The sequence below is a fragment of the Dunckerocampus dactyliophorus genome, chromosome 4, assembly GCF_027744805.1.
Source record: "Dunckerocampus dactyliophorus isolate RoL2022-P2 chromosome 4, RoL_Ddac_1.1, whole genome shotgun sequence".
NCBI classification, from domain to species: Eukaryota; Metazoa; Chordata; class Actinopteri; order Syngnathiformes; family Syngnathidae; genus Dunckerocampus; species Dunckerocampus dactyliophorus.
Genome location: NC_072822.1, coordinates 14029625 through 14045117, shown reverse-complemented (window position 1 = coordinate 14045117; position 15493 = coordinate 14029625). Strand labels below are relative to the sequence as shown.

The 15493-nt window shown below is 40.2% G+C and overlaps 1 protein-coding gene across 1 annotated transcript in view; it reads left to right on the top strand.

The window, feature by feature from the left end:
• Positions 1-1372: 1372 nt before the first annotated feature.
• Positions 1373-15493, top strand: part of rasa1a (RAS p21 protein activator (GTPase activating protein) 1a) — a 68217-nt gene continuing 54096 nt past the window's right edge. Inside the window, exons 1-2 of the mRNA XM_054773450.1 lie at positions 1373-1399; positions 4988-5088. The gene's annotated coding sequence lies outside the window, so the exon portion shown is untranslated. The remainder of the gene's footprint in view (positions 1400-4987; positions 5089-15493) is intronic.

Below are 15493 nucleotides of genomic sequence, written 5' to 3'. Positions count from 1 at the left end.
CATGCACTGATTGAGTTGGCCCGATTGCACAAGAGGTGACAGATAAGATTTAAGCATGAGAAACAACCTGGTAGAACAAACACACTCATAATAATAACTTAAGCCTGCTCGTGGTTTTGTGCTTGTGCCTCTTGAATATGTAATGATGTTATATTGCGTGTGCCTGTGGGTCTGCTGGATGGTCGCACATCCAGGTCGCACTGCTCTTGCTCAGTGCTAATAAAGGTATCAGACATGTAATGGGGTCAACGAGTCGAGAGGCGGTGTTTTATGTGTGTCTCACTTGAAATAGGTTGTCCTTTGTGCATAGCTGGAGGGGAGAGATGATATTATGGTCTAAAATCCCGAAAGATGTATTCCTAAAAGGCATGTTTAACTCTTAGCTGTAAACATACATCATGTATTCACTGGGCCCTGATCAGCAACCTTTGATGTTTCCTGTTTCCACAAGTGATAACGCAACATAAGTCTCATTAGAAACTGTGCATAATGCATGACATTGAAATTCTGCAAGTTGATGCCGCAATAGCTTCCCTGCTTATAACGCAGACAACACTCGGCCCATCTTCGCCTTCAACAACAATCTCTTTTTGAGAATGTTCCCTATCAGCATGTAATGAGCCATCCTTCATGTTCCTCATTCTTTTTGGCACCTCTTAACAACTCAAGAGGCATCTGGGACAAACAGACCTCTCAGAAGCCATGCTTCATCCTTGCGCGCTCTTCATGAGTAGGCTATCACACAAGAGGCTGTGAATATGCGATATTTCATTGTCGTTTGGCAAGAAACGCAGCAGGTTGTAGGTTTTTTCTGTCCTCATTTGGAATCTTTGAAAGCTGAACATTGGCAGTGAGTCTTGCAACTTATTTGGAAAAATACGCCCCTAAAGTTGCTCAAAAACTATTGAATTAACAAGTTTGCGTTGCAGTTTTTTGGCTTTTTTTTGTGATGGCAACGAATGACAAAGAGCAACATGATGAAGACCCTAGCACCAGATAGAGCCGGCGGCATTCTGTAGTTCCATACCTTATTAGTGAGTGAAAATAAGGTGTCACAGCAGCAATATTTACTCAAAGGCAAACACATGCATGCATTTAAATGCAATATGTACAATCTACAGGAAAAAAACAAATTGTGAAAAAGTCACAAGCTGCATTAAGAATGATAAAAGTTCACCATGTGTCAAAAATATCATGTAGTCCTGTTTGTAGAGCGCTTTTCAACTTACAACATACTCAAATCACTTTGACACTTTTACCACATTTACTTTATGATGGCACAGCATCAGGAGCAACTGGGAGTTTAAAGGGAGGATGGAGGATCAAACCAACCTTTAGGTTGGGAGACGACCACTACCACGTGAGCCATGCAGCCCCCAAGCATCATATGCATCAGTGGGTAAGCATACTATTATTTCAGTGTCTTATAAATAGTGAGAATTTACACTTGTATGACAGTAAGGAATATCACTTAAAACATCCCCTGTATAGTTAATGGTTTTATTTTGAAAGAGATGGTTTGACACTGGGACTAATAAATTTATTTTTGATTGAGTTTAAATTTGAAGTTACGAGTGTCACAAAATGTATTGTGTTTGAGCTTCCACTGTAAGCACTAATTCAAGAAGGTTTCCGTATTTGGACCCCATTCCAAAGAAGTGACAAGGGAAGTGCATTTGCTTCTTCACAATTTAGCCTGATGTTGCCACTTTAAGGATTAAATAGAGTGGAAAATCACATTATTTGGGCATCGAAGAGAGAAAAGTACACTCTTTGGGCATTTATGGTATAAATGTTTGATCTTTTATCTACCATTATGCTTTTGAGTGGGACTATTAAGAACCCGGGGAGATGCCCAGCTCCATCACAGTAGACCAATTAGACACAGCAGTGTTATCCTCTATATACAGCGGCCTAGCTGCAGTGCATTTCAGGCCACTTTGCAAAAGTCTGTCCTGCAGGAGGGCATGCTGCAGCAGGGGGTCCTATGGCACACACAAAAGCTCACTTCACACATTTCAGCTGGGCGAGCCATATCTCCCCGGCGTGGAGAAGCTGGAGGAGGGAAGCACAGAGCGGACGGAAAACGAATATATATAAGAGGAAGATGACACCAGCATGCCAAGTCTCTTGGAGGAGTTTGTCATGGTCTATTCAGTATGCCAGTGTGAGGCAAATGCAACCGAGTTGATGCTATTGTGGGTTTCTGCTGTTTGTGTGGTTCACCAGCATTTGCATCTTCATTTAGGCAAGTAAACTCATTACTGTAATTGTCATGCCAAATGCTTTGCATTCCCCCACGTATAGGCTGCATTTAAAAGAAAGTATTGTCATTGAACATCAATTCCATGCCAGTTTGTATTGCTTAACAACACCATGCATGCTAATAAAATAAGTACAGTATGTTACCCTCTACTACTATACCTCAAATTTCTTCCCTTGGTGCAGCACCTCTGCAAGAACTTTGAGCTTTTATCCAAGTATGCACTCACCGTATTTGCAGCACCTCTGTCAGTTCATTGCAGCATATGTCGATGGCTAAATGCTGACCTTTACTAAATCACATGCATAAAAATATAGGATTCATTCATTTCTTCAGAGCAGAAGATACAGGGCTTGGCTTGGTGCAGCCATCCAAGAGAAAGACTCATTATGTTACTATTTTCTAACTTAATCATGTAGTCATCCCTCACCACTTCACGGTTCAAATCTCACGGCTTCACTCGATCACGGTTTTTGAAAAATATATTAATAAATCTGGCTGTTTCGTGGTTGAATATGGCCTATTATTAGTGGGAAAAATGCATATTGAAGTTTTTGCGTAAATTAAGCATTTTCAAGCACAAAAATTTGGGATGCTCTGATCGGGGTTTTATGCTACCGATACCGATCAACCATGAGTGAAATCGACAGATACCGATCACATAGATTAGGTGTAATTTTTTTAACATACTGTTGTCTATATCAGGGGTCATCAACAAAATGAAAATGGCCAAGAGCTACTCATTTTTCCAACGATTATTTACATAGCTTAATTCAACCCAAACAAACCAAATATGCTTGTTTTACCAGAACATTAACAAAATGCTGGTATCCACAACTCCCATTTTGTATGAAAGGGGAACCATAACATTTAGGCAAAAACATGTTTGACTTACTTTTTCAAAATCACTGGTGAAACTTAAGAAGTTCAGGCGCTTCTTAAAGGAGACTTTGGATGCGAGAGCAGCTTGATGGCGCTCCAGCAGGACCCCCAGACAAACTCGGTTTCCTCCAGTCTGACGAATCTAACCACTTTTCGGGCTATCCACCTTAGACCTCCGACTGCCACGCACACACGGGGGAGAGTCCAGGGTTTTGGCTACATTAGCCGCCGTCACATCACAAACCTCAAAAACTCGCCACACCCTGCCAAGTGCCCACCCCCCCAAATGCGGCACCAAACTAAAGCTTTTTAACTCGCCACCCGGGCGAGACATTTTTCGTGGCATGTTTTGCAGGGTGCAAAACTTATATCACTCTCACAAGACAGGAAGTCCCACACGGCAGACATGCTTGTTTTGGCTTTGTGAAAGGAAAGTGGGCAGGAGACGGTCGCTATAGGCTGATTGCTGCAATGGAGGCGGACGTGATCGGTGTTATAAAGCAAGTATCGGTATATGTCGATACTGTGCTTTTTCACAGAAATCGTCCGATACTGATCGTTGGCCGATCGTTCGGCGCACCCCTAATAAAAATGGTTAAATTAACTAAAATACAAATAAGGCACTCAAAGACACCGAATGCAATGTAGTGTTCCACATTGGTCAGTAAGTTTACTGTAATGTTCAGTGAAACACACACACACACCAGACTTGATTGCCGGAACAACAGGCTTTTATTGCAGGTTTGAATTTTCTCACAACAGGCACAAAAATCTCTGATGAAAACATGGGGTACTGTTGCAGCAGTAACCCACACCAGGCTAAACTCTACTCTGAACCCCGGGTGTCACTTCCTGTCCGCCCGCCACTCTGCTCCCCTTGGGAGCACATTTGTTACAACACACACAAGTCTTATTTATGTCTTAAATGGCTTATTTATTTTTATTCTTTCCACTATGAAAATATTCCATTTATAAATGAGGAATCCTACTTTGCCACGGTCGGGTCTAGAAACATTTAACCACGATAAACGAGGGATTACCACATTAAGACTTCTTCAGTACTGAAATTTAGATGTAGAGTTTCCCTCTTTATGTCTCTGATGAGTGTGTCTCCTGGGGGTGCTCACAAACAAGAGGCAGACAATACAACAATATATTAATATCTGTCCCCCAAAGATTGTCTCTTTCAACAGGAAGAGTGGCCAGTAACGAGTTGTTTTGCCACCAGGCAGGCGAACGACCTATTGTTATGCAGGACGGTCGCTCACCAGCCACGCCGGGCCACAATAACAACACCGCTATTGTGACCACCCCCAGGGGACACACCCACCAGAGGTATAAATAGGGAAACTCCGCACCTTCATTCTACAACTGAAGAAGCCTTTTGGATGAAAGGTCAAACGTTTCAACAAACAAGAAGAGTCCAGTTGCCCGATTCAACCCTTGTGGACTTTTTCATGTAGCTGTGGGATTATAATCTGCCAATAACAGTGGCTGATGTTTGTGACTGATTATGAAGATTGACTAAATCTAAATGAGAGTTTGTGTCTGGCAAATACTCCACAGACCAAATTACCCCTCTGGGTGAGCTCTAATAAGCACTTTGTTGTCATCTTGCACAGAAGCAGTTCATTGCAGCAGTCAATATGTTTAATGTCAAAAGGCCTCCCTCTCTTCTTAGCACCCTTGATGACTACAAGAGGTTAAAGCAGGTGAGGTCTACAGTGTCTGAACAGCAGCCAGACATTGGTCTCTCTGTCAGTCCTTCCAAGTTTCAAGGGCACATTAAAGTTTCTTCTAATCACATCCACTTATCCACTACTGTCTCTGTTTACCATGCAGGGATGCTGACTCATCGAAAAGTGTGGAACTGTTCAGGCAGAAAGATGAAGCTACTTGCTCCTTCCACTTTGTCAGAGAAGCAGGGACTCTCCACTATCAAGGTACATTTACATCTAGAATGCATTACACTTCAATCTGAGGCAGGCAATTACTGTTCGAATCTACCTGTAGTCTGCAGTGTTTTGATAGTCCAGTACAGCTTTTGGTGGGCCAGATGTGCATGTTTCTGTTCACATACTATACAGTGTTGAACTCTTATTGTAATAAAACATTTGCTTGCTAATTTGCTCTTTTAACTTCCAAGGGACTATACTGCATCCTAAACTGTACAGAATACAATATTTTTCCTTGTCCAGTCACCCTTCTCTGCGGGCCCAAACACTGTCAGAAGCACCGATCTACATTTACAAATTAAATTCTTGTATTTGTTCCATGCAGTTGTATTAATTAATTCCCAACAGTCTATAATTTGGCTACACTGTTTCTAGTGTATACTGTATGTGCTTTTGTCCAATCAAATTTCAGCTTCTTGTGTTGCCATGTCAATGTAATCTGCACAGGGCTGGCCCCTGTCAATTAAACACTATTAGCAACATGGCTGTTTTTTTTAACCAATCAGATTTCAGATTTGCCTCACAAACCTGTTTGTCAACCCAGTTTACACCCACCGTGGCTGACTGAGGAAGAGAAATGAACATCCCTTCTTCCTGCTGTAGGTACAGTGGAGGTCAGGGTGAATGACAACCACATACATGATCTTTTCTTTTCTTTTTTTAAACAATAGGGGAGACTGGGGACAGTTGCAACACTTTTTACATTACTCTCAATTACTCAGAGATTATTTAGACTAGGCACACCAAATCTTTACATAGTAAACCTATATCTGTCTGCTAAATACCAATACCATTTAAAGATGGCTACATATAACTTATCAATCACAATATCTATTTGAATAAAGAAATTCAGATGTTGCAACTGACCCCAAACCTGAGGAAAGTTGCAACACCGATCAGGGACGGTTGCAACATATCAAAAAACATTAAATTTCAACAAAATGTTATGCTTTTTGTTTAAATAACCACAGAATACAATATTAAAGTATTTAATAAGTTTAGTTTTGTGTAAAACATAGGCCTACTTTGAGTCAATGTGCAAATGTTACAGAAGCTATAAAAACTCAATATTTCAGTTTGGGACAAAAAGAATAGAATAATTTGGAGTGCAAAAAACATTTATTAAACATGTGAACAAACAGTGAACAGTTTTAAAACTCCAGTGAATATAAAGTTTGATTTATAAGTTTTGTTAAAGGCACACAAATGCTTAAAAAATAAAACTGCAACACTCGCCTCTTCCCCAACAAATCTCCTGTCTTATTTTGTTTATCATTAGCATTAATTTCTTATTATGATTCCCTATTCTGTCCATCATGAGCAGTAAAATACATTAATTGTGCCTAGTGTGGTCTATTTTGATATTAGCATGGGGACAGTTGCAACAGTTGCAACCGTCCCCATAGTATCAGTCACGACAAAACACCATGTGCTAACTAGCCACAGTGACTTTGACAAATGTAAGCAATGTTGCTGAATAGTCAACAAAACAGTGATTCAAACCAGGTAGGTTTGGAGTAATTCATACCAAATATTAGGATAGTATGACAAAAATACAGCTTGTGAAAAAGCTACTTTCATACCTCCAAAACAACTTTGTCTTGATAGAAGCTGGACCAGATGTGCAATATGGCCGCTTTCTTCTTGGCGAGTAGAGGGTCTAACTGAGCATGTGCAGTATGAGTGTCATCACTCTAGCATGTTACTGATTAGACAAATAAGGCTTGTTGCAACCGTCCCCTGTTGCAACTGTCCCCAGTCTCTCCTACTGCCCTCACACTATCTGCCGAGAGAACTTCTGGCCGGTTAAGTCCCCACTGAAGGTCCAGGTACCAAATGCACTGGCCGCCACTGCCAAAAGCCCAATTTATCATGACCACATGTTTCTTTGGCAACTTGGAACAATGGGCTCTCTTCTGTCCCGCTCAACTAGAGAAAGGACAGAGGGAACGAATATTGTATATGTCAGTCCCACCAGCAATGAGCTGATATGAAAAAACAGGCACTTCCACTGTGCTCAAACAATGTGCGTGCAGTGTGGGGATAAGGTTGTCACAGTGAGGCCACTACAGATGGAAAGTGCCGAAAAAAGGCACAGCTCAACAGGTGTTCTTGTTTTTTTCTGCTGCTCATTTCTTTTCATCAGCATTTCGAGAGAAAATATTTTTGAACATTTTCTGGGCCAGGAGCTGTCGGTTGTTCTCCCGTATTGTACTCAGCCAGCTACTCAGCCGCACACACACACACACACCTCCATATTCACATCTGCGTTTGCACACATTTAAGCCCCCAAACAGATGCACAAACATTGCTCAAGTACATCCACACAGGCACGCCGCTCAAATACTGTGTGTGTATTCTGTCCTGAATTAAACAGCCAGCCTGTTATAATCTGTCACATTTATGTCAAGGCTATGTGTTTGTGAGTACATCCATTTATGCATAGTTGCATAAATTAAGTAGAGTTAGTACAGGTGTTGCACAATCAACATTTCTTATTGAATAGGCGCCAAATGGCAAATATCCCGCACAGGTGCCATATTTGTGTTGTTGCTCCCTATTTTCGTAACTATTGTTATCAAGTGTGAAAGTCAGCACTTTTATTATCGCTGAAATTGTGTTTATACCATCTTTTTGAAATTTTTGACAGAGTGGTCTCTCAGGGCTGAGCAAGAGGTTAAGCCTTTCTTTACTACCGTCACTTTGTAGCTCAATAGCGCCCCCACATGGACATACCAGACGTAAGGAATTACATGTGCAGTATTGTCAGTAAAAGATGAGGTAGATACTCTTTGATTGTCTTGCTTTCAAATTGATGACATCATTTGAGTGCAGATCACACGTTATAAAAAGCACAGAGTTTACACAAACAGCTTGTCAGAATGTTTGTTGAGAAGGTGGCATGTATCATTTAGTGTTACCTTTAAATATAATACAGAATCAGAAAGACAAGATTGACAGGATTAGGAGGAATGTCTAAGGAGGAAGACTAGAGTCCAGCAAAGCACAGAGTGAATGCTTTCTGCCTTTTTGCAGACTAGTCTCTTGTCTAGGATGCTCTTTGGCAATTGTTGATGTTTCATATCACAAGCAGCCATGGCTGGTGTTTGAATGTGTTCAAAGGCCCTTTGAAGCACTGAACTGGAGGCCTCTGCTGACATACCGCACTAGACGAACGCTATATACAGTACAGTAAAGTCGAAAGTAAACAACAAACATGGCTGACAACTTCGATAAGCATGTTGTTTAACATTAAATGTATGTACATTATTGTCAAAAAGTAGTAGATAGAGACCAAGTAACCACCGCAGCTGATGGGTGACGTCACATTTCTTGACTTCTTTATTCATTTCGTTCCAATTCATCTTATCTAGTCAGACAGGAGACATTTTCACCTTCTCAGTTTTCTTGAATGCAGCATTTTGAGAGTTATACATCATAAGACATTAAAAATCTAACATTTGCGATGCATTGTGACTGTCAAATATCCATATCCAAAGTCCATGTTTATTCAGTGGTCATCATGTCAGAAATGAGCTGAAAACTGAGTATAAACAGTACATACTGTATGCACTGTAATGCTAGTAGTGTTTAATTTGTACTAATTAATGAAAACAAAGAATTTTCTTTAGGCTTTGCCATTTTGCAACAAAGTAATAGTATAGATCCATTTCTAATGGTTGTGTTCTTAGTATGTGTATGTGTATGTTGCATCAGATTGTTGTCATGTCAATGTAATCTGCCCAGGTTCTTCAGAATCAGGAGTGCTGGTCCACGTTGCAAATACAAAAAGTTGAAGCCATTATTATTTGACCCTTTGGTGAGCTAATAAAAATCAGGTGGTGAGCTACTGGTAGCAACTGTTGCATACTCCTGGTGTAGAATTAGATCTTACAGTGATGGTTGTAATGATGGTAAATGGGCTGAGCAATACACTGCATCAATGACAGGTCACATGAACACTGTACTTTAAGAATACGTGTGTTCCATCTACTTGAGACGCTGACAGCGGAGGGTGCCATATCCAATTAATAAGCAAGGTTAAAGTTGACTTTCCGCTGGGTGATCCCAATCACAGAAGGTCCCCAAGTTAATTTGGGGAACAAAGTCATGGCAAGGGTTGGGCTGCCACTCAGGGAAAAGTGAGGCAAAGAGAAAGGGATGGATGAGAGGAAGCGCGATAAGGACTGAAGGAAAGATCGTGCCCACCAAACACTCACCCTTCCACCCCCCTGACAGCTCAGCTTGCATGGCAAATAAGGGAGCTGACTAAAGAGAAACATCTGCTGAATTTGTAATGGGAATGGGAGACTGATGTTGGAAAACAAAGACTCAAACTTATGCAACAATTCAGTTGTGGTACCATGACCGCTTTTTTCCTTGAAATGTATTTTGGTCTTATTGCATTAAGTCATTGGAAAACAGGCGTGCTACCTAAAATACAAGAATTTTGTTCATTTTCAGTTGGCAGTACACAGACAGTGGTAACCTGCATTGACTGGCCACAACATGAAAGACGCTCTTGCACAGTACAAGAGCGGCATCAAACATTCTGCCTGTATGGCTATCATACTGAAAAGTGTTGAATATCACTACATTACATAAGACTGGTAAAATATGACACCCCTCTCAATACGTTGCAGTGCGGTTCTACCCCACTGCAAGCTACAACTGCAGTCATAAACATTTTTTTAAATTAATACATTTCTGGTTGTGTAAATCAATACTGAGCCTAATTAAAGTGTGTATTTTGTATGTGCTTTCAGAGAATCTCCAAAGTCAAACACCAATACAGCCGATGTGTTCAGATCTAGAGAAAATAATGGCAATAAAAATGAACTCCAAGGTTAAACTACTTTCTGAAAACATGACGTCCGTCCCCCCATAAAGACAACATTATATCTGAATATTTCAACTGGTATCTCTCAGTTGACATTCTCCTGATAGTTTTTTCTTATACTCCAGAGTGACTCGCAGAAGTAATTCCACTTTGTAAGCCTAGACAAGCCGGATAAGCGGAAGACAACCTTATGCACATGCGTTCTGTCTTCTCCTATAGTTTTGATGTCACATGGTTCTGTGGTTCTAATGAGTAGAGTAGTTACTGAGGAACTAATGAAGAACTAATTCATAACTAATGAGGAGTGGTTGGGTAAGTTCGTTCCTCATTAACTACTGTAATTTTGTGTACCTTATTGTAAAGTGTTACCCACATTTCAAAGTTGGCGCTCCCCCCATGCAGTACCTAACCAAGGCAGACAGCACCTTTAACACTTCCACTGGTTTGTGATTCCAAACAAGCAGCTGCCAGACACTCTTGAGCGTTTCAAAAGTGACGCAAAATGTAATCTTAAAGGCAAAGTCGTTTGTAAGGATTCTTTAGTGAAGAGGTTACCAGAATCACATTAATGTTTCATCAGTCTAAGCTGTATTATCTCAATACGATCTCATCATACAGTAGAGTGCCTTTAATGTGAGTAATTGTTTTCATCCATCCTTCAAACGCTCCCCATTTGCCGATTTCAATAACGTTTCATTACTTTGGTGTCATTTTCACTGGAAACAAGTGTCGACTTACGCAGCTCTGGCTGTTTTAGACTTTGAAATTGGATTTCACCTATACTTCAAAGTTGGGGTAATGCAATTAAGCGTAGTTCTTTGACTTTAAATGTGATTTTGTTCTGAAGTGTCTTTGTTCTTAATGTCTATTCTCATAAGTTAATTTATTTCTCAGCGGGTGTTGCTCAGCGCTACATAATGGCCATTTACCAGGGCCGAGCTTGCTATATTGATATTCACCAGCTGCCCTGTTGTCCAATACCTTTTCTGCAAGGTGCAATTAATTCCTATTCTGAGGAGAGGCTATTCTTTGGGTTGCTTTCATTAATTGGTTTCGTGCTCGCTCTGAAATGTATACACATAATTTTCATTCGTCGTGATTGACCCTCAAGCAATCCATCGGGCATACTGTGTCATTCAGTTTGCTTGTTTTTTCAAGCCATTTTGTCTGTGTTGAATGAAAATCGACGCTGATATTAGCCGGAGGATACTGATTAAATTAGCCCAACATAGCACAACATAAACGATCCATCCATCCATTTTCTATGGCTCATTAGGGTCGCGGGGGTGTGCTTCGGGCGAGAGACGGGTACACCATGGACTGGTCGCCAGCCAATGGCAGGGCACCTATAGACAAACAACCATTCACACTCACATTCATACCTATGGACAATTTAGAGTCGCCATTTAACCTAACATGCATGTTTTTGGAATGTGGGAGGAAACCGGAGTCCCTGGAGAAAACCCACGCACAAACAGGAAGAACATGCAAACTCCACACAGCGGAGATTCGAACCTGACTGTATGGTCAACATGCTAACCACTCAACCACCGTGCGGCCACAACATAAGCTAAAGCAATCCTCTATGTTAAGATTTACAGTTGCATGAATGTCATCCAATTTTTACTAATTATCTCTGTCCTCCAAATGGCGCTACTTTTTCCCATTCAAACCATGCAGAAACATGTCACCTTTTACTGGATGTGTTGTTACTGAAATGAAGAGCTACGTAAACATAATGGCCTTTAAGGCGTTACAAACCCAAAAAGTATGATTCAGATTTGATATACAGTAATCCATCGTTGATCACAGTTAATTGGTTCTAGACCCGACCGTAAGTGAATTTCCGCCAAGTAGGATTCCTTATTTATAAATCAAATATTTTCATAGTTAGAGCATAGAATACCCGTTTAAAACATTCTAATACATTTTTTTTTATTGTTAGAGCCCTCTAGACATGAAATAATTCCCCTATCGTCACGTTTACACTCTATATAGTATAGTATAGTATAGTATAGTATTATGTTCACTTTAAATAGTAGACATAATAAGAGTAAGCCATTTCAAACATAAATAAGACCCATGTGTGTTGCTGTAAATGTGTTCCCTTCTGGGGAGCTGAGTGAGGAGCAGACAGGAAGTCATGTTAGTACTTCAGTTGTTTTAGCTTTGCATGGGTTTTGGCCGCAACAGTAGCTTGTGTTTGTATTAGGTATTATTGTTTGTGAGATCATGCAAATCTGCAGTAGAAACCTGTTGGTCCTTATGTGGTTCATCAAACACTACAGTAACATTGTTGACACCTCGCGACTAGTGTACAACAGTGGTTCCCATTTTTGGTCATTAAGTACAAATGTGTGAGTGATAAGATCGCCTAAAGTGCCAGAAGAGATGGTCCTTATACTATTTGACTATTTCCTTGCAATGTCTATATGTGTCCTGTGACAGACAGGCAACCAGTCCAAAGTCAGCTGGGATAGGCTCCAGCTCACCTGTGACCGTAATGAAGAAAATCTAGTATAAAAAGATGGATGAATGTATTTTTTTCCACTGTCTTATCGTTAGACATGACATCCATTTTGACATAGTTACCAAATATGGTTCCTTGCCCTATAAAGCGCTACAGCCAGGGTGAGGCAAAGAGGATCCAAGCAAACAAAAACCATGGCGAATGTGTTATGTTCACAGTACTTACCATCGCAGAGGATGCAACGCTGCTAAGATCCCCTGGCTTTGGGTGCCATCCAGCTGCCATCTTTGAACGAAGCAGGCAAGGATGAGCATTTGGGAATTTTGAAACTCCGGAAATGCTGAATCCAATCTGCAGCACCAGCTGCAAAACAACAAAAAGATCTATTGGCAAGGGAGCAAAACAAATAAAAGACTAGTGGAAGTAGAGGAGAAAAGTTTCCCGTCAATACAGTCAAAGGGAAAAAAAAAAAAGTCTGTCTCTTTTCCAGGGGTATTTCTACAACACAAACACTTGGGAATAGTGCCATCGGGAAATTCAAACAAAACACATACAATTACACGTCTTGCTTCATGACTTGACATTATTTAAATGAGGAGAAAGTGAATGACAGAAAGACTGCCTACTGCTCTATCATCCCTGCCCAGACACCACTGGGATTCAGAGTGGCGGAGTAGTAGACAAATCGCCTCTCTTGACCTTTGAGAGAACGGCCACATACAATCATAATCCACTGCGAGGGGATGCTGAGCCGGTCTCAATATTTGCTTTTTTTCCACTGAAGGGCTCCTCCAAACTGAGTGCAGAGGAAGATAAAGCCTGAAAAGGATGCCGGTCAGATCACCCCTATGGAGTTGTGCTCTTGTACACGTTGTATCTTTTAGTCTTAGAGCTCTGGTGATTATCTTAGAATTCATTTAATTTTCTCTCTTAAAAGGAACCAGGACGCTTGAATCAGTTTTAAGGATTTGCTCCAGCTTCTTTGCTTTGGGCTGCACTTTTCTCTCCACCAGCCAGTGTTGCATTGAGCTTTCCACTGCTGTGATTCCCACTTTACATGCCCTCATTAAATTTATACTATAATTCTCTCCCCCTTGATCCAAAAGCTCTCGCTGCACTTTTTTCTGCCACACAGTGCATGTGTGATATAGCCTGCAGTGATGTGCAAGCAGTGTTGCGGCATTAAAGCCCCTTCACTTTTTCATCTGCTGGAAAAAAGGTTAGCAGCATGGACTAGTTAGTGTGGGTGCCTGCCACTGTAGTGTGCATTGCACTCTGATCTACATTATTCTGGGCTTTAAGTACTACTTTCTGTTCTAAGGCATTATGGGCTGCAGAGAGAGCTAAAGATGTATTAGGAGGGAACAGAACTATTGCTGCATGTGAATTATTTAAAAGTCAGGCACGAGGGCCAAATCTGGCTGATTTCATCTGGCCCACGGAACTCTATGTAAAATAGCACTGAGTTTGAGTTCGCACTTATCAAACACAGTCCTCCGATATTAACTAATCCTCTGGCATTATAAATTTTAAATGCAGAAACAATATTGTATATAGCATGAAATTCACAACCGTTCTTAATAAGAGTATCAGATTCAGACCAAAAGTCAAAATAATTTCACTGTACACAACTAAAAACGGCAGCATTTTAACAATTAGATCCTGTCTGTACAAAATAACACCTTAAAAAGGCATAAGCCAGTCAAAAGTGATCATTTTAACTACCGCAAAGCATCCTGGGAATCCACAGCTGCAAACTCTTCCGGGTTACACATCTCGCAGATTGTGACATGTTTAATACTGTAGTTTTTGCCCGGACATTGAGAGAATGACGAAGAGGTGGGTTGATCAACAATCGCTTTATTTACAATCATTCTACTCTTGTTGTTTTTACATTTTCCAACAATTTCAGCTTTCTCCTTCTTTTTTCTCTTAAGTATGAATTTATTCCCATAATATTGTAACTTTTTCCCAACCTCATTTTCCAAAAATGACAACTTTATTTTGTTTTGTGTCTCATAATTGTACGATTTAATTTTTTATTTTTTTTTTGTCGTTAATATTTCAACCCTTTGCTACTAAAATGGCATTATTTTTCCTCATAATATTACAAGGTTATTCTCCTAAAATTGTGACTTTTTTCACGTTGTAATACAACTTTTCTCTCAATATTTTGACTTTATTCTCGTAAAATTACAGATGTTTTTTTTTCCATTTCTGCTGTTGTTGTTTTTACATTTTTCAACATGTGCAACTTTCTTGTGGATTATCTTCTTGTAATTACCCCCATAATATTTTGACCATATCATTGTAATATTATAACTTTTTCCATAACCTAATAAAAAAAAAAAATCACAACTTAAAAAAAACAACAACAAAACAATCACTTTATTGAATCGAACAACCTTACCAAAACAACCATAGTCATACAGTATATCCGCAGATTGGAAAGTAGAAATTTCAAGCAGGAATGAACGGACATAAAAAAAAATGTACATTTCCCCTACTCCGACATAAAAAAAAAAGACCCTCCACCCAATTGAAGGCGTGCATTATGTCGTATGTTCCAATCACGACACTGCGCGTGCGGGGAACCGGGATATATGGTATGCAGGCTGCTTACTTATCTATCTGTCATTTTCTCAAAATGTGACCATACTAACAACAACAAGTAACAAGTGAATTTCCCTGCTGTGGGATTAATAAAGTACTACTACTACTACTACTACTACTACTACTACTACTAACTGCTATTGTTCAGGTTGGGTTATCGGGGCTTGTCCTGTCATGTTTGCATCTGTGTGTGCACTGATGATGTACGTATATGAGTGTGCTTCATTCACCAATTATGTTGGTTAAAAGGACAAGAAGCTTATATACAATTTCAGGATAAAGAATAGGGAAGATACAAAATTGGGGGTGGAGAGCAATGTCCAGTTCGGCCCACAAACTAAAGTAGGCTTTGGGGTTTGGCCCCCTGTGCGATTGAGTTTGTTCATTGATCTGTTACATGACTAAGAAATTATCCAGGTCCTCTCTGGATTGCCTGATCCATTTTAAACGTCATTTTTAACAGTCCTCTC